This window comes from Diceros bicornis (genome assembly GCF_020826845.1).
Source record: "Diceros bicornis minor isolate mBicDic1 chromosome 22 unlocalized genomic scaffold, mDicBic1.mat.cur SUPER_22_unloc_1, whole genome shotgun sequence".
NCBI classification, from domain to species: domain Eukaryota; kingdom Metazoa; phylum Chordata; class Mammalia; order Perissodactyla; family Rhinocerotidae; genus Diceros; species Diceros bicornis.
The window spans coordinates 961,713-981,712 of record NW_026690886.1 but is presented as its reverse complement, the minus strand read 5'-3'; the positions used below and the strand labels follow the sequence as shown (position 1 = coordinate 981,712).

Genomic DNA, 20,000 nt, shown 5'->3' with positions numbered 1-20,000 from the left:
TACCCCACCCCTGCTCCCCCAACACATTGTATTAGGACCCCAAGAAGTTAAGGCCCAACGAGATGGATTGTTTCTCTTTCTCATCACAGAAAAAGAAGTTGGAATGACCTATCAGTCAACAAAAACATGCATGTGTTGTGAGCATTGGAATATGTCCCTCCCCTCCAGCCTACATCATAACTACAGAGGAGTTAGAGAGCTTCCACTTCTTAAGTCCTAGTGGGGAAGGAAAAAGCCTCCCAAGAACCATTGCCCCAGACCCACCCAGTGCCCCCCCCTCCCCTCCCTGACTCCCTGCTGCCCTTCCCGCCCCAGCAGCCATGGGCTTGTCAGGCCAGCGCTGGAGCACCAAGGCTGGATGGAAAGTGCGTCCAGACCCACAGGGACCTGGTTGTCAGATGCACCCGTCTCACTATGGGAGCTGTCCCCCGCCTGCTCTGCCTGAGGAGCCACTCCCCACAATGGCCCTGCCCCAAACTGCTCCAGCCAGTCCCAGCTGCTAAGAGCCCAGGCGAGCACAGTCTTCCATACCGACCAGTGCAGGTGCACTTACCCGTGTCCCTCTCCCCGCTGCCCAGGAGAATGAGGACAATGTGATGCTCAGCCGCTGAGGCCAATCCAGGTGAGCAACGTGGGTGCGGCCAGAAGTGCGGGTGGAAGTGCATCAGTCGCCATCTTGGCGTCCGGCAGGGCCCCTCTCGGAAGGCCGGCCACATTCTCCCACCTCCTCGGTCTGTGTCATTTGCTATGAATACCGCAGCAGTGACCCATCAGGGCAGCGGAACAGACGCGTTTTGGCAGCGTGACCCCAGGGTGGGTGCATCAGGCAGCAGTTTGCCTAGGCCCACAGACGTGGCCATCTTGCTTTACGGAGGACAGATGGGCACACGCCGCCATCTTGCCATCCTTTGGGGTCTGGGGACCAGCTTCCACTTGCTGCACAGTGTCGCTTTGAGCCCTACTCTTGTGGCAGTCCCACTGTGGGACAGAGAGGAGGGGGATGGAGCCTGGCAGCATGACAGCCTGAGGCCCGGGATGGTGATCACTGCACTGCCACGAACTGATCCCACCACTGGGCAACGAGGAGAAACAGCCATCTCCTTCCACAGGTAACCAGCTGCTGAGGCCCAGTCAGCCCCCCTGGTGTTCCAGCCCAAGGCAGGCAGCACTCTGTGCTTGGGGCCTTGGGGCCGGTCCAGCGGGTGAGTGAGCACCAGGCGCTATGTGGCCTTGGTCTGTGCCACTGTCTCTGTTCCAGGCACCTCGGGCCACCACGGCCATCCCATGGCTACTGGCGTCCACCTTATGGCCTCCACCACACTGTCACCCCCACCCCCTGGCCACTCTGCTCTCCACTGATTCAGGCTGGGGCCAACAATGTCAAGAAACAGGGTATTCTGGAAACACTCTTTCTTAAGTCACTATGTTCTTGCATTTGCCGTGAGTTTTCTGCTCTTTTGATGGCAGGGAGCCTGCCTTGATCTCTGCGATCAGGAATGTGGCTGAGCAGATGCAGCTTCTACCTCCAAATGGACACGCCTCTCAGATGCTCTGTTGCTAGAAGGGTCCTGGCAGTGCAGGGAAAGGTGGCTCTGCACTGGAGGTGAGTCCTGGAGAGGCGTCTGACGCTGCAGACTCTGCATGTGACAGCATCCTGGGTGGAGGAGGTTGTGGCCCACTCCTCACTGGGAGGCTTACCCTGGGGACTCAGGGAAGGGGCTCCTCTCTTCACTTCTTCCTTGGGCTCCCGCAGCGGGATGAGAGGTTTGCCTTCCCCTTGGCCTGGCTCCCTTCATGAGGGCTTCTGGAATTCAGCCAGTTGAGTGAGTCCTTTCCTGCGGGCTCTGCAATGGAGGTCTCAGAACAGTGCACTGAAGATATTCTACTTTGAAAACCTCCTGGCAGATCCTTTTGTTTCATGTTGCAGGTTGTTATTGAATTTTGAAAGACCTGAATGCCACTTGTTGTCTTTAGTCTTATTCAAAGTTAACAGTGGTTTTTTTAAGTCGGAAGTTGTTACAATCTATCCAAAGAACTAGTAATGTGAACTTGTTTCAGAGGTCCGACAACATGCTTTCTTGATAGTTTCCTTCAGAGTCTGTGTCCCAAAAGATTTGTTACTGTTTTTGAGAATGAGGCAAAACACTGCAGAGAAGGTTGCTCTTGGCATGTGTCATTGTTTAACGCGGTCTGGGGGCAAAAGAGGTGGGGGTCCTTTGGTAACTCATCACAAAGCATTGAGAAAGTTTAGAAGGTCAGGTTGTTTGGAACTCCCTGAGGACCTAGTATCCACCTGGTCTGGTCCACAACGGCCTCATGGGGGTTAGATGAACTCAGGAGGAGAAGAAAGCCTCGAGAGAGACCCCCTACGTCCCCATGTGCATAGTTTTCTCTAAATAGAGATTTTACCTTAATGAGGAGAAAAGATTATGAAGTGTCTTGGTCAGTACATTTCAGGGGCTGGTTGCTTGGTACAGGGAGCAGCTTTCCTCCTGGTAGTGGAAGGACAAGAGGAACAACGAGACACAGCTCTTGGGGCTGACCTCCTCTTGGCGGCAGTCCCGCATCCTCAGCTGCTTGAGTAGAGCTGGGGCCAGGCGCCCTGCTGAGTGCCTGGGAGGCTCTGCTGGCCGACACCTGGCCTGGCTTTGAAATAGGGGGACCAACCCTCCCCGTTTTAGTACCCAAAATCCTGCATCCCAGGGACAGCAGGAGGGTTGGACAACCATGAGCTTCTAGGAACTATTTCTGAGGCTTCCTGAAGCCTTTCCTGTTGTCTTGGTGTCATCCTGTGCTCTCTGCCCGAGCATCTGTGGCCCTACAGGGCACTTACCACAGCCTGGGAGGAGGTCTTCACCTTCCTTCCTTCTCTGCCCTACAGATGGTCAGCTCCTTAAGGTAGACAGTGGGTCTTTTATCTTTCTATTACAGTAATAACTTGCAAGCAGAGGTGTTCCTTACATCTTTCCTAAAGGTTTAAATGGGCAAAGTTCCTAAGTGTGGGTGTTCCCAAAAACACTTGTTTTGCTTTTATAGTTGATTATTTTAGGGGGAGACATTTAATTCTTTCTTTTTAATTACTTTTTCATGTATCCATGCAGGCTCCACATAAAGGGCTCAAAACTTCTGGTCCAGTGGCTAAAAGCTGTTCACAGGGATGACTGGAACCTACTAAGCATTCTTTCATCTGTAGTGAACATTTTACCAAAAAAAACTCTTGGGCAGGCTGGAGGATCAGTACTACGTGCTCAAGCCCACGGCCTTGCCCTCCAACTTCCACTTGACTGAGAAGGAGGAGCTGAAGGCCGTGGCCACCCAGGAGAAATGACACCAAGATAGCCGCCGGGGGCCTGAGGAACATGCGAGTGAAGCAGAGGGGAAAGGAGCTTCAGGTTCATCCTCATCCTTGAGGGAAAACCTGAGGGCCCAGCCAGGGTCCCGCAAGTTGAAGCGAGCCCTTCTGCAGGGCGAACCCGCACCCAGTGCCACCCAGGAAGCCACCAGTCAGGCGCGGGCACAGAGTCTCTGGAAGGAACTCCAGGAGACAGTGTGGCCTCCACAGTGTGTGGCAGCCTGGGAGATGCAAACACTTCTGCTGTGGATGCTGGCGATGAGACCCCCTCTGCCCAGCCAGGGCCGGCTGGGTAAGAGTGGCATTTCCGTGGGTGACTTTATCCCTCAGGATCTGAGGCATGTACATTTATTGGCTGGCTTCCTTCTTACAGTTTCTCCTCAGCACACACTCAAGAGAGGCCATCTGTCCCTTGAGAGGCTGTTGACCGAAAGAGGCTGAAGAGAGATGTGGAGCCCAGCTACAGCGGGACCAGCCCTGGGCCTGGTGAGAGCTTGGCCCAGAGCCCCCACATTCATCATTCACAATGATGCCTCAGAAACCCTCCCAGAGCCCCTTCACCCTCCAACAGATGTCACCCCCGAGCCAGCCGCAGAAGATGTGCAGGGCAAACACAGCGACACCGGCCCCACGTCCCTCAGCGGGGTCATCCTGTCAGCACTGGGGGCCCAAGAACTCCTCGACTCGCTGTCTCCTACTACTTCTGCTCCCGGGGGAACCGGAGCACGGGTGCCGCCTGCGGGAGCAGGTGGAGAAGGACAGCGAGCTGAAGAGGTGCAGCTGCCGACAGCCAGGTGCACACGCTGCAGGAGGAGATGGACGAGCTGAATGAAGGGGGCTCCCTAACTGAGGAGCATGCTGCCCCCCACTGAGGTCAGTCCCGGTGCTCGGGGCTCCCCCACTGCCTGCTCCTCATGAGGGGTTTCCTGCTCCGCAGCAGACGGCCCCTGAGCACTTCTGTGTGCAGCATGCCTGCTGCTGTCTTGGGAGAAGGCTCTGCTGGTAGCCGCCCCTCGCAGACAGGGAGCCCAGGCTGCAGAGCTCACCCTGCTCGCTCTAGGGCGCTCGAGAGGCAGCATTAGTTGTCAGGGTTCAGCAGGTGGGGAAGGAGGCATTGCAGGTCAGCTGAGAAAGCCACACCTACCCAATGAATTGTACCTGGATCGTTGGTTTACCACTTGAACAGGAGAAAATCAGCTTCTATTGCATCCCTCACACAAATGTAAATTCCAATGAGTTAGGATCTAAATGTGAAATAAAATTGACATAGTAAACTATTAGAAAAGTTATAGGAGACTCTTAAAGTCATGGGGAGGTTCTTTCCATTTGTGTTTTAATGAATATCCTTGAACTGAAGTCATTTTGAACATTTTAATAATTTCTTTAAAATTTGAAACATCTTTTTGAGTAGAATACATTCTCTTTTGTAAAATTTAAAACACCAGAGAAATATATAAGCTAAGAAGTGGTAAAAACTCCTATTTCTCACCTACCTCCCAACTTTTATTCCTTGTTGGTAGTAAAATTTGGTGTGTAATCTCCTCGACTGTTCCCTGTGCTTTACATACATATTTCTCCACCTGTACAAATTGGTTGGATATATTTTTGGTGTGTTTCTTGGCTATGTTTCTGATTTTCCTGCTCTCTTACAGTTTAGTAGTTGTAAACATTGGTTTCTCGATATTCCTTACATATTGAGCGTACCACCTTTTGCCTGTTAGACATCCATGGAAAACATTTTCCTACCACATTGTTCATTCAATCTGGATCAGTGCTTGTCTTCCCAGATGCCAGTAACACTTCAGGAGGGAAACGGGTCTATGTGACAGGCTATTCAGGATCTCCGGGACCCCCAGGGCAACAACCAGTAGGACAACCCAAAACAAGAAACAAAACCCATCCCTCGTGTTTCCAGATGTATCCTAGGGAAAGGACAGCTCCAGTTGAGGACCACTGATGTCCTGGTCAGAGTTATCCACTATGTTCTCCTATCACGTTAAAGCTGTTTCTGTAGTTTCTCGTATCTGATGGTACAATCTGGTGCCTTTGTCTGTTCCTCTTGGTGCCTTTGTCTGTTCTTCTTGGTCAGACTGCCCAAGGTTTCTCACTGTTACAGGTCTTTCCAGACAACCAGCCCTTGACTCCATTGCTCAGGTCTATGTTTTTGTTCCTGCCTGGTGAATTCTCACTTCATTCTGCTGTCATTGGTTTTATTGTGGTGTTGTTCTTGCTCTTGGAGGGAAGGGCTCAGCTTCTTCGTTTACAGGTGATATTCCCTGATACCTGCAGTGGAGGCTGTGTCCCTTCCTCTGTCCCCTTGTCCCCACACCATGGATTTGTCTCATGCTCCTCTCATTGCTGTTCATTTCTAAAGAGTTTCTCCTGTCTGTCTGGACTCCCTCTTTAACCTGAGAGATTTAGAAGAGTGTGGACAGATTTTCAAGTGGATAGGTTGGGGGAGGGGAGCCAATATTTTGTGATTACTTTTTACTTTTATTGCTTTAAATTCCAGTAATATGGCCACTTATAGATTTCTGCTTTTTGGACTCTTTAGAGATTTCATTGTGGCTTAGCACACAGTCCATTGTGGTGACTGTTTCATTGTGGTTTGAGGAGAATGTTCACTCTCCACTAGCTGCTTACATTGTTGTCCCTGGGGCTGAGGCTAGATCTAGCTTTTTTGTGTTCGTCAGCAGATCTGTTTCCTAACTTACTGTATCACTTGACCTGTGGCTTTTTAAGAGAGGTAAGGTAGGTTTCCCTGTGGAAAGGGAAGGCATCTCCCTTGGGGTGCCTGTGTCTTCTTGTTTGTCCAGTTTTGCTTTATGCTTCAAGACCATATTGTTAGGTGCATAAGTGTTCCTGACAGTTATCAACACAGAGAACCCCTTTTTGTCCCATTTAAAGTCTTATTTCTTTATCTCCTCATTTTCAACCATATTATATCCCTTTATTTTATAACAATATTTTAACTCAACTCGAGAGCCTTCATGTTTTTCTAGAGCAATTTGATCCATTTACAATTGTGATTATTGATAAATTGGAATGTGAGTCTACCATTTAATTTAATTTTTAATTTGTTAGGTTTTCTCATGATTTTTCTCTTCTTTTAGTGGGTGTCTTTCAGTTTTTAGGAACAACCATTTCTGCCTCTCTTTTTGTAAATGCTTAGAGTTGATCAGTTCCTGTGTTCTACACTCCCAACTCATCACCTTCTGGTCCCCAACTTGAGAATATCTGATCTTAGTTTTGTGTTCTTATTTTCCCCATCAAGCAACCATGATTGGATGTAAGTATAAGTTTTATTGGTTACTTTGTACACAACAATTTATTGTATCCAAATTTTTCCTCCTTTTGGAAAGATTTGATGTTATTTTGAAACTCATATGACAGTAAAATTTTGAGATGAATCGAGTCTGAGATACTCCTTAGGTGCTGATGCTGGGGACCTAGCACCTAAACTCTTAAAGTTGCATCAGTGTGTCAGCAGAGTCGGGATGAGGTCAGAGATGTTTAAAACCGTGGAATTGAATGAGGTTTCCTGGAGACACTGTAGCTGTAGAAGGGACCAGGGCCCAGCCTAGGAGCAGGCAGTGTTTGCAGAGGTGCGGCTGAAGAGGGTCCAGGAAAGGGAACTGAAATGGTGGGGCATGAAGTTTCAGGAACCATGAGGGGAAAGGGTATTGCAGAAAGGAGGGGTGCTCAGCTGGGTAGGATACAGCTCTGATCAGAATGGAGAAAAGATGGCTGGACTCGGCCACATGGGATCACTGGTGACCTCAGTCTCCTTGAGAGGGTGGGAATGAAGCTGGGTCTAGAGTGAGTGAAGGGGGTCCATGGGAGGGCAGTATGTATAAGGCACTTTATTTAAGAGGTTTAGCCATGAAGGGGAGTTGGGAAAGTGGACAGTAGCCAAAAGGGAGCCTGGGTCCAAGGGAGAGTTTTGTTTGTAAGGCGGAGATGAGCTAGCAGGTGTCTGTGCTGCAGGTAAGACCAGATGGAGAGGAAGAGTGTGCTGGGCCCTGAGGAGGTGCCGGGCTGGGCTCCTGTTATGAGCGGTTTGGGGATTCGATTGGAGACGTAAAAGAAACTTTCCACTCCAAACAAATGGGTTGAAGGTATATTGTATTATAGAGAGGATGGTAAAGGTGATAGTCCACAAACAGATCTGAATAGGTCAAATAATAAGAGGGAAAAAACACCAGCTCGACTGGAAAGGGAAAACATCCACATCAGCTGAGATAGCGGCACATTTGAATAGGTCATATAATAAGAGGGAAAAACATCAGTTCTATCCGATAGGGAAACACCAGATCGACTGAAGGGAAATGACACAAATCAACCAGAAAGAGAAATGCCAGGTTAACTGAAAAGAGAACACATCAGATCAATTATTTCACAATAAATCAATTACTCACAACATCCACGCCCCACTGCTGGAAGAGTCCTGTCAATTGATACGGCTGGGCGGGAATCACATGTCCTGGGCAAGGCGTCCCTTCCACAGGTGGAACTCTCACCGGGTCTCAGTCTCCAGCAATTTATATAAGCAGTTACAGAGTTTACAGAGAAAGCATTCAGTGTTCCCATGCACAAATGGTTATCAGTGGCGTACATTCACTGAGCCCCACACTCTGGCTATCGTCCCAGCCCAGTAGTTGTGTACGTGCATTGTTTACCCTGTTTATCCTCCCAGCCCAGCTCAGACGGCCAGTCTGCCCCAGGCTGCAGTGCCCGAAGGGCCTTGAATTTTTTACACATTGCAACTATCTCCATGGGAGAAGGGCCGGTTCCCACCATGCAGAAAGCAGCTTTTATATTTCTTTTTGTACTGGTGGCTGTAGGTCAATGGAGCGGCCAAACATGGCTGTACTCATGTCAAGACAGCTCCGCTGCCTGGCGCCGTGCAGAGAGCAAGAGGACAGATGTGCTTGTGGAAAGGGCGCCCTGTGCCTCTGCTCCTGTATTCCTGGAGCGTGAGGTGGGCAGTGGCTGGGAGTGGAGGGGCGATGCAGAGGGTGTTAGGTTAACGGCAGGGGGAGGAGGGAGAGGGAGAGAGGACACCCTGGCTTGGTCTTCATGGCTCACACGGAGCTCCCCACTGGGATCTCCGATCACCAGCTGTTGACTCTCTTTGATGTTTTCATCAAAATGTCGGCTCTCTTGATGGTTCCCAAGGCTATTATGAATTTGTTCATCAATGAAGGAAACTTTGGGTCATGTTTAAGGGATTCTATGTCAAAGGGGCTCTACATGTGTTTATTCAGTCCATCATCTTTACCCAATCTCTTTGTTTTTGGACAGATTCCATACAACAGAGCAGCCGGGCCAGTGGCCTGCAGGTTCCACGGTTTGGGAGATTTGCCCTCCAGAAAGCCGGTGCTGATTGACATTCTCACAGGACGTGGTGCTCTGTCCCAGAGCCCGCTCTAATTCTGGGTGTCATGACATTGCAAATCCTGGGGCAGTTCTGTCAGGGCCGATCGTTGGCATTTCTGTGATCAGTGAGGGCAAACATTTTTCTGTGATCATTATCTGTCACTTCCCTGACTGTGTTGTTGCCTGCCTTGCTCACTGAGTTCTGAACCTTCCTGGTGGAACCAGGACGTTCACTCTTTATCCAGTGTGATTGCACGTTCCCTCAGTGTGCCCCTTGAGTACTTGCTTCAAAAATATCTGTTTTCTTCACATTCTTTGATTCCTTCTATATATAATCTAGATTTAATCTGGAGCTTTAAAAATGTTTTATTGTGGAAAACCTTGAACATACACAAATTAAACAGAGAAGTGCGATAGCCCCCCATGTCTCTATTACCCAACTTCAACATTTATTAATATTCTGATATTCCTGTTTCGTCCATATTTCTACCCACTCCCTACCTTCCATTGATTATTTTTTAATTAATAGATTTTTTTTAGGAATGTTTTAGATGAACAGAGAAATTCAGCAGAGAGAGCAGAACATTTCTCCCTCTTCCCCCACAGTTTCCCCTACGGTTAACATCTTGCGTGACCACCTGTGTTAGTGCAGTTCATTCCTTACAAGTGAGGAGCTGATGCTGCTACAGCGTTCGTAAGCAAGTCCGTAGTTTACATTAAGGTTCATTGTCTTGCTGTCATGTACTTGGATTTTGACAAATGCGTAATCTCATGTATCCACCACAAGAGTATCCTACGGAAGAGTTGGGTTGCCCTAAAATCCCTGTGCTTTACCTCTTCATCCCTTGCCCCCCAACTCCTGGCAACACTGATCTTTATATTTAAGTCCACTATGTCTTTTTGTGACTTGATAGCTCATTTCTTTTTTTTTCTTTTTGTATATTGAGTCAAAATATACATAACAAAAAATGTTTCATCTTAACCATTTTTAAGTGTACACTTCAATGACGTTAAATACATTTCCACAGTTGTACAGTCATCACCATCATTCATCCCTATAACTCTTATAAATCTGAAACTCTATACCTATTAAACAATAACCCTCCCTTCTCCCCTCCCCCCAGCCCTTGGCAGCCACCATTCTACTTACTCTCTCTATGATTTGACTACTCTCAGTTCATACAGCATTCGTCTTTTTGTGACTGGCTTATTTCAGTTAGCATAATATCTCCAAGGTTAATCCATGTATAGCGTATTGGAGAATTTGCTTCATTTTTAAGGCTGAATAATATTCCATTGTATGGATATACTACATTTTGTGTATCCACTCATGTGTCAATAAACACTTGGGTTGCTCCCACGTTTTATCTGTTGTAAATCATACCGCTATGAACATGGATGTACAAATATCTCTTCAAGGCTCTGTTTTCAGATCTTTTGGGTGTATATGCAGAAGAGGAATTGCTGGATCACACGATAATTCTATGTTCAATTTTTTGGAGGAACATCAATACTGTTTTCCATAGCAGCTGCACCATTTTACATCCCTATCAACAGTGTACAAGTGTTCCCATTTCACTGCATCTTGGCCAACACTTGCTGTTTTCTGTCTTTTCAATAGCACTCTTCGTAGTGGGTGTGAGGTGGTGTCTCATTGTGGTTTTGATGTGCATTTCCCTAATGATTAGTGGTGTTGAGCATCTTTTCATGTGCTTATATGCCATTTCTAAGTCCTCTTTCGCAAAGGAGTCTTCAAGTCCATGCCCATTTTTGAATTGGCTTGTTTTTAGTTGTTTAATTTAGGACTTCTCTGTATATTCTGGATACCAGTCTCTTGTCAGAAATATGATTTGCGAGTATTTTGTCCCATTCTGTGAGTGCCTCTTGATGTACCAACTTATAAAATTTTCATGGAGTCCAATTTTTCCATTGTTTTTCTTTTGTTACCTGTGCCTTTGGTGTCATATCCAAGAAATCATTGCCAAGGCTGGTGTCATGAAGATTTAATCTTGTGTTTTCTTCTAAGAGTTTTCTTGTTTGAGGTCTTACATTTATGTCCTTGATTCATTTTGAGTTAATTTTTGTATATAGTGTTGGATGGGGTGCAGTTTCAAGCTTTTGCATAGGGATATCCAGTTTTCCCAGCACCATTTGTTGAAAAGAAACCTTTCTCCATTCCATGGTCTTGACACTCCTGTCAAAAATCACTTGACCATATATTTGAGGGTTTGTTTCTGGGCTCGCTATTCTATACCATTGGTCTCTATGTCTGTCTTTATGACAATACCATACTATTGATTACCGTAGCTTTGTAGTAAGTTTTGAAATCAAGAAGTGTGAGTCCTCCAGTTTTTTCTTCTTTTGCAAGATTGTTTTGGCTATTCTGAGTCCCTTGAGATTCCATGTGAATTTTAGGACGGGTTTTTCTATTTCTGCAAAAAACATCATTAAGATTTGGCTAGGGAATACATTGAATCTGTAGATTGCTTTGGGTAATACTGACACTTTAACAATAGTAAGCCTTCCAATCCATGAACATGGGATGTGTGTCCATTATGAATGTCTTCTTTACTTTCTTTCTGAAATGTTTTGTAGATTTTATGGTGTAAGCCTTTCACCTCCTTGGTTAAGTTAATTTCTAAGCATGTTATTCTTTCTGATACTATTATAAATGAATTGTTTTTGTAATTTCCTTTCCAGAGAGCTCATGGTTCGTGTCTAGAAATGCTGCTGATTTTTGTGTGTTGACTTTGTATCCTGCTCCTTTTCTGAATTCATTTGTTAGATCAAACGGCTTTTTTGTGGAGTCTTTTGGATTTTCTACATGCGAGATGATATCATCTTCAAACAGAGACCATTTTACTTATTTCTTTCCAATTTAGATGCCTTTTATTTATTTATTTTTATTGCCTCATGGGTCTGGCTTGAACTTTCAATACTGTGTTGAATAGAAGTGGTGAAAGTGGGCATCCTTGCCTTGTTCCTGATCTTAGAGGAAAAGCTTTCAGTCTTCCATCATTGAGTATTATGTTTGCTGTGTGTTTTTCATATATGGATTTTTTTATGTTGAGGCACTCTCCTTCTATTCCTAGTTTGTTGAGTTTTTTATCATGAAAGGGCGTTGAATTTTGTCAAATGGTTTTCTGCATCAATTGAGTTGGTCATTTTTTCCCCTTCATTTTCTGGATGTGGCTTATTACATTGATCAATTTTTGTATATTGAACTCCCCTTGTATACCAGGAATAAATTTCACTTGGTGGTAGTGTATAATTCTTTTAACATGCTGTTGAATTCAGTTTGCTAGTATTTTGTTGAGGATTTTTGCATCTATGTTCATCAGGGATAATGGTCTGTAATTTTATTTTCTTTTAGTGTCCTTGTCTAGTGTTGGTATCAGGGTAATGCTGGCCTCGTAAAGTGAGCTTGGAAGTGTTCCCTCTTTTTCAATATTTGACAGAGTGTAAGAAGTCTTGTTTTTAATACTTATTTATATGTTTGGTAGAATTCACCAGTGCAGTCATCTGGTCCTGGGTTTTACTTTGTTGAGAGATTTTTTTTTAGATTTCTTTAAATATTGGTGACATATAACATAGGTAAGTTTTAGGTGTTCAAGATGATGATTTGTGAAAGGATTACCACAATACGGTGAGTTAACACCTCCATTCCCTCACATAATTAACTTGGTTTTTCTAGTGATCACTTTCAAGATCTACTCTCTTAACAACTTTCAAGTCTATAAGAATATAGTATTGTTAATTATGGTCACCATGCTGTACATTAGATCCCCAAAACTTGTTCATTTTACAGCTAGAAATTTGTGCACTTTGACTCACATCTCCCCATTTCCCCCAACCCCGCGACCCTGGGAAACCCATTGTTGTCTCTATTCCTTTGAGTTGGGCTTTTTTAGATTTCACATATGAGTGAGAATATATAGTATTTGTCTTTCTCCGTCTGACTTATATCACTTAGTGCAATGCCTCAAGGTCCATCCATGTTGTCGCAAAATGCAGGATTTCATTCTCCTGCATGGCTGAATAATGTTCCATTATATATTACATGTCTACATATATCTCACATTTTCTTTATCTATTTATCCATTGATGGACACCTGGATTGTGTCCATGTTCTCTGTGAATAATGTTGAAATGAACATGGGGGTGCAGATATCTCTTCAGAATAGTGATTTCAATTCCTTTGGGTATACAGCCAGAAGTGGAATTGCTCATTTATATATATTTCCATTTTTATTTTTTTGAGAAAATTCCATATTTTTTCCATAGTGACTGTAGCAATTTACATTCATACCATCAGTGCACAGGGTTCTCTCTTCTATACAGCCTCGCCAACACTTGTTGTCTGTTGTCTCTTTGAGAATAATCATTCTAGCAGGTGTGAGGTGATATCTCATTGTAGTTTTGATTTCATTTCCCTGATGGTGAGTGATTACGAGCATCTTCTCAGGTACCTGTTGACCATTTTTATGTCTTCTTTGGAAAAGTATCTACTCAGGTCCTTTGACCATTTTCATATTGTTTTGTTGGTTTCTTTGCTGTTGAGTTGTAACAGTTTCTTATATACTGTGGATATTAGCCCCTTTAGTTTGCCAATTGTTTCACTTGCTATGCAGAAGCTTTTTAGATTGATGTCATCCCACTTGTTAAGTTTTGCATTTGTTGCTTGCACTTTTGATATTATATCCAAAAAAATCTTTGTCAAAACCAGTTTCATGGGGCTTTTTTCTCTATATTTTCTTCTAGTTGTTTTATATTTGGTGTCTTACATTTAAATCTTTAATTCAATTTGGGATCATTTATAGAGTGGTGTAAAATAGGAGTCCAATTTCAGTTTTCTGCATGTGGTTATCCAGTTTTCCCAGCACCATTTGTTGTAGAAACTATCCATTCCCCATGGAGTCTTCTTAGCTGACTTGTCAACTGTTAGCAAACTGTATGTGTGTGGTTTTATTTCTGGATCCTTGATTCTGTTCCATTGGTCTAGGTGTCTCATTTTATACCTGTATCATACTGTTTTTATTACTATAGATTTGTAATAAATTTTGAAATCAGAAATTGTGATGCTTTCAGCTTTTTCTTTCTCTGGGTTCCTTTGGTTATTGGAGGTCTTTTGTGGATCCACATGAATATTAAGATTATTTGTCCTATTTCTCTGAAAAATGCCATGGGAATTTTAATAGGAATTGCATTGAATCTTGAGATGGCATTGAGTAGCATGAACATTTTCAAAATATTAATTCTTCTGATCCATGATCATAAGATATCTTTTCAATTCTTTGTGTCTTTGAGTTCTTTCATCTGTGTCTTATAGTTGTCAGTTTCTAGATCTTTCACCTTCTTGGTTAAATTTATTCATGAGTATTTTACTGTTTTTGATGGTATTGTAACTAGGATTTTTTCTTTATATCATTTTTAGATAGTTCATTGTTAGTGTAGAGAAAAGCAACCGATGTCTATATATTGATTTTTTCTCCTGCAGCTTGAGTGAATTTGTTTATTAGTCCTAACAGTTTGGGGAGGAGTCTTTAAGTATTTCTCTACATAAAATCATATCTGCAAACAGAGACCACTTTGTTCCTTCATTTCCAATTTAGATGCTTTATATTTCTTTCTCTGGCCAAATGTCTCTGGGTGAGACTTGCAGCAGTATGTTGAAGAGTGGTGTTGAGACTGGGCTCCCTTGTCTTGTTCTTTGTCTTAGCAAGAAAGCTTTCAACCTTTCACTGTTCAATATGATGTTAGCCGTGGGTTTGTCATGTAAACCTTTTATTATGTTGAGGTATGTTCCTTCTGTAACCCTTTCTTGAGAGTTTTTATCATGAAGGTGCGTTGAATTTTGTCAAACTGCTTTTTCTGCATTGAGACATTATTTTAGGATTTTTATCTTTCATTCTATCAATGCGGTGTATCACATTCATTGATTTGCATCATGTTGAACTTGATCATGTTGTTTGACCCTTTTTTTGAGTTTAGATAGTTTTGTTCTAATGTGTCTTGGAGAAGAAAGTTTTAGTTTGAAATTTTAGGGTGACCAATCGGCATCAGGACCTTGGATGTCTACATCTCTCCCCATATTTGGGACGCTGTCAGCTGCTACTTTTTTAAGTCAACTTTCTTTTCCTTTCTCCCTGTCTTCTCCTCTGGTACTTTAATAGTGCTTATCTATTTCTTTTCAAGGTATCCCATAATTCACACTGCCTCTCCCCAATCCTATCCGTTCCTTTTTTTCTTTTTGCTCCTTTGACTGGATGATTTCAAATGACACATCTTCTAGTGCACTAATTATTTCTTGTACATGGTTGAATCTGATTTAGAAGCTCTCTATTGAATTCTTCAGTTCAGTCATTGTGTTCTTCAACTCTAGGATTTCTGTTTGTTTTTCCTTAATGCTTTCTGTTTCTATGTTGAACTTCTCACTTGTTCATGCACTATTTCCTTATTTCATTTAGTAGTCTATCTGTGTTTCCTTAGAGTTTTATGAATTTCTCAAAGAGCATTGCTCTGCAGTCTTTGTCACATAGTTCCTATAGCTCCATTTCTTTGTCGGTCATTGGAGTTTTATTCTTTTTCTTTGGTGGTGTCATGGATCTTTGATTATTCATGATCCTTGTGGCCTTCCGTTGGTGTCTGCAAATTTGAGGAAGTAGGCACTTCTTCCACTCGTTACAGACTGGCTTTAGTAAACCAAAGCCTTCACATTCAGCCCATCTAGGGGCCTTGGGTGGGCCATCTGGTGGTGTCCAGGGGCAGGCTTGTTGCTGGAGTCCTTGAGCAACCTGGTACTGGGGTGAGTGGAAAGCTTGGGTCTATGGTATTGTGTCTGGCCCTGGGCAAAGCTGGGACCCTGAGTTCATGAGTAGCCCCACTGGATCCTGTTTTGGCAGGTCCTCATTGAGAGCCTGTGACCACAGTAGTCATCCAGGGCCATGAGATTTGGCCAGTGCTGGGATTATCTGAGAGTCTCAGCTCACGAGAGCCTGCCAGGAGCTTGTGCCATGAAAGACAGTTTGTGCTGGTGTAGGCCAGAAGTCTGTATTCCTGGGAACCTGGGGCCACAGGAGCTACCTGAGATTGCAGGAGCCAGCAGGTGCTGGGTCAAGATGGAAGCCTGGGTTCATGGGAACCTGCCGGTGCCTGGTGCCATGGGATCTGCCTGGGGCCGCCTGAGTCAGCAAGCACCTGGGTGGGCTGGGGGTTTGGTTCTGTAGAAGCCTGTCGAAAGCCTGGTTCCATGAGAGCTGTCTACGGCTGCTGGAACTGGCAGGTGGTGTGGTGAGCCATGGGCCTGAGTTCCTAGTAGCCCCCGGGGAGCATGGAGCCATGGAATCTACCTGGGGTTGTTGGAGCCAGTCAATGGTAGAGTGACCTGGGGTCCTGGGTTTGTGAGAGCCCACTGGGTGCCCAGTTATGGAAGCTGCCTGTGGCTGTGTGTGCTGCCTGTGGCTGCCTGGAGTAGGCAGAAACTTGGGGGAGCCAGGGTCTGAATTCATCAGAGCCCACCAGGAGCCTGGCGCCAATGACACCACTTGTGGTCACAGGAGCCGCCTTGGGCTGCTGAAGATGGCAGCCCCTAGGCTGATATGGGGGCCTGGGTTTCCAGGAGCCTGATGGGAGCCTGGCGTCAAGGATGCTGCTTGGGGCCGCCAGAGCTGGCATGCTCCAGGGTGAGCCAGGGGCCTGGATTTGCAGAAGGCTGCAGGGAGCCAGCTAGTTCTACAAGAGTCAGCCTGGCGCTGGGGCAGGCTGGCTCAGGGATCTGTGGTAAATTCGAGCATTCACTTTACTCTCCTCTCGTTGGGAGGTTTTTGATTACTGATTAAGTCTGCTTGTTTGTTACTGGTCTGTTCAAGATTTCTGTTTCTTCATGATTCAGCCTTCATAAGTTGTTTCTAGGAATTTATCTATTTTGTCTAGGTTACCCAATTTGTGAATGTACAGTTCAGAATAGTCTCTTCTGGTCTTTTTCTTTCTGAAGCATCAGTTGTAATGCCTCCTCTTTCATTTCTGATTTACTTTATTTGAGTCATCTCTCTTTTTTTCCCTAGATATTGTATCTAAGGGTTTGTCAATTTTATTTTTTCAAAAAGTCAACTCTTACTTTTATTGATATTTCATACTGTCTTTCATTTTTTTCCACTCTCCTCTTGGTGACTTCCATCCTTCTGCTAACTTTGGGTTTCATTTTTTCTTTTTCTAATGATGTGTGTTGTAAGTCAGGTTGTTTCTTTGACATCCTTCGTCTCTTATAATGTACAAGTTTGTCACTACAAACTTTCCTCTTAGTACTACTTTTGCTGCATCCTATAAGATTTGGTGTTTTTATTTTTTCTTTTTGTATGTCTTGAGCTATTTTCTAATTTCCCTTTTGATTTCTTCTTTGATCTAGTGGCTGTTTAAGAGTTTGTTGTTGAACTTCCATGTATTATGAATATCCCAGTTTTCCATCTGTTATTGACTTTTGGTTTCATGCCATTGTCTTTGGAAAAGATACTTGGTATGATTTCAGTCTTCTTAATTTAGTTAAGACTTGTTTTGTGACCTAACACGTGATCTGTTCTGGAAAATAATGTGTGCCCTTGAGAAAAGACTGCATTTTGTTGCTGTTCAGTAAAATGTTCTGTGTATGTCTGATAAGTCCATTAATGTTTTCATGTCTGCTGTTTCCTAATTTTCTATCTGGATATTCTATCCATTGTTAAAAGTGAGGTACAGAAGACCCCTACTATTTGCAAGTTATATAACTGAGAATGCTCTAATATTGAGACTATATAAAGATCTCTTAGAACTCAATTATAAAAAACAAAGAAGTTTGAAATGAAACTTCATTCAAAGAAATTTGAAATGAAACCATTTTCATTGGGTAACCAATGAAAATGGGTAACTAGCTGCAATGGACATGTCTCCAGGAGAAACATAGATGGCCAATAAGCACTAGATAGATGTTCAGTATCATAAATTATTAGGAAAATGCAAATCCAAAGCATAGTGTGATACTATTTCACACTCAAAATGAAGGCTATACTCAACATAATGGAAAGTAACAAGTGTTAGTAAAGATATGGAGAATGGGAAACCCACATACATTACTGGTGGGAAAGTAAAATGATGCAGCCACTGCAGAAAACAGTTTGCCATTTTTTAAAATCTTAAACCTAGAATTACCATGGACCAGGAGAGTCACAAGGTAGGTATGTCCAAAAGACCATTGGAAACATATGTTCAAAGAAATACTTTTCCATGGATATTCAAAGCAACATTATTCACAATGGTCCAAAAGTGGAACAAACCCAAATTTCTATCCAGTTATGACTGCATAAACCAAATGTGCCCTATTCATAATATAGGACATTATAGAGCCATAAAAAGGAATAAGCTACTGCTACACGCTCGGCCATGGATGAACCTTGAAACGTGTGCTCACTGAAGTCGCCCACAAAGGCCACAGATAGCATGATGCCATTTGAATGAACTGTCCAGAATAGGCAAACCAATAGGGAGAGAAAACAGATGAGTTGTTTTCATGGGCTTGGGTTAGGAGAAAATAGTGTGAATGAGAATGGGTTTGTTTGGGGGCATTGAAAATGTTCTGGAATTAGATAGTGGTGATAACCACACGACATAATCATTGTACTAAATGGCACTGAACTGTATACTTTAAATGCTTACAACAGTGTATTCTGTGTTAAGCAGATTCTCCATAAAAATTTTGAATTTTTTAAATTAATCAGGGTATTGATTAATTTTAATTTAGTTAATTTAAAGTTGGTTGGGATAGTTAATAAGGGTAATTAATAGAGTTATTAGGGGTAGGGCACATTGTAGCCAAGAGAGTAAATATCCGATGATGGCTATAGTAACAGATCCTATAATTGTACAAGCAACAGTCTAAAATCCAGTCTGTTTCCATTGTCCCCAACTTGGAGAGACCAGCCATGAAAATATGTCAGTGATCTCGGGGGCCTTGGGTATCTTTTAAAAGATTTAGGTAACATTACGCAATATTTTAACCTCTCGGGCCATCTGGTGGAGGTAGGTTTGAACTTGTGAGTTGATGTACATTCAGCAAGTGGTTCTAAGAAAGGCAAAAACCCCTCCTTCCTTGGTTGGTATAGACAGTCTAGGGCCAGGCCATTCTCTAAAACCATTTAGACGAGAGACTCATGAGACTGTTCCACAAGGGCTAGGATAGGATCTTATGGAGTTGTTGTCGATGTTGGGTTAAGGTTTTCGATACTTCTTGGTTGCCTCAGTTACCTGATTTTGCGTGGGTAGGGCCACCGCACCTGTGTCCAGTCCAGTCAGTCAGTCCTAGTAGAAATCAACACCCAGTCCTATAGGACTGACAATGTCTCTATGGGTTGGTGGTAGCCAGTCAGGGCAAGAACCTCGGGGGACCTGCAACCTGAGGGAAGCAGACTGAGATAGACACAATGATGCATTGCAGAATATAGCCTGGAGAAATCTGCTCAGAGGGCTGGGGAAGAGAGAAACTCACTGGGTGAGAGCCTTGTGATATCAGCCTACAGTAAAACCCAAAAGTGGATGCTCCTGGTGTGAAATATTCATTACGGCCCTTGGAAGTAAAACCAGTAATTTGCACCCATTCACTAGTTACCTATGCTATATGATTTCAGGGGGTATAGTTAAAGTGTTTGTTGGCAAAGAGCTGTTTGGGCCTGGGCACAAAATCACCAAGGTGGCCTCGAAGGCTACCCCAAAATGACCCCTCAAGGAGCAGTTGGGACAGAAAGTGGGTAGAGCATTTTGAAGGAAGCCTGGGGCAAAGATGTTGTTGTGCGATTGAGTTGGGTACAACTGAGTGTCTCCGCAGGGTAAGCCCTTCAGCTGGGGTACAATAGGTGATTGGAGGCCAAGTGACAGACCCTGCGACTCCTGATTCCCAGTGCACAGGCAGGCCTCTCAGCCCATTGGACATAAATGGTGGTGGTGTTTGTGAAGCATCTTGATGGCAGTGTGGAAAGTATAGGGGGCGTGTGGTGGGAGACGTCATGATTGTGTCGGGAGGAGCTGTGTGTGAGATTATGGTGTTGAAGGGAAAGGACTGGAAGCAGGTGCAGTGGGTGTGTGACCAACAATGGTCAGTGAAGGGACAGCTGGGGTGTAACTGGGGAAAGCAGGGACCAGCAGAAGCCATGTGTTTAAAACAAGACACCAGGCCCAAATGGAGCCGCTTAGGCTATGACTCACATAAACAAGTCGAGACTTAATTAGACTTTTGGCCCTCCCAGGA

General features: G+C 44.1%; 2 long non-coding RNA genes across 3 annotated transcripts in view; both read left to right on the top strand.

Moving 5' to 3' along the window:
• Window positions 1-20,000, top strand: part of LOC131401910 (uncharacterized) — a 215,292-nt gene that overhangs the window by 81,861 nt on the left and 113,431 nt on the right. The gene's annotated exons all lie outside the window — the stretch shown is intronic.
• LOC131401916 (uncharacterized) lies at window positions 537-3,599 on the top strand. Its single transcript, XR_009218125.1, has 3 exons — window positions 537-622; window positions 1,468-1,603; window positions 3,102-3,599. It is a non-coding gene; the product is annotated as an uncharacterized LOC131401916 (long non-coding RNA).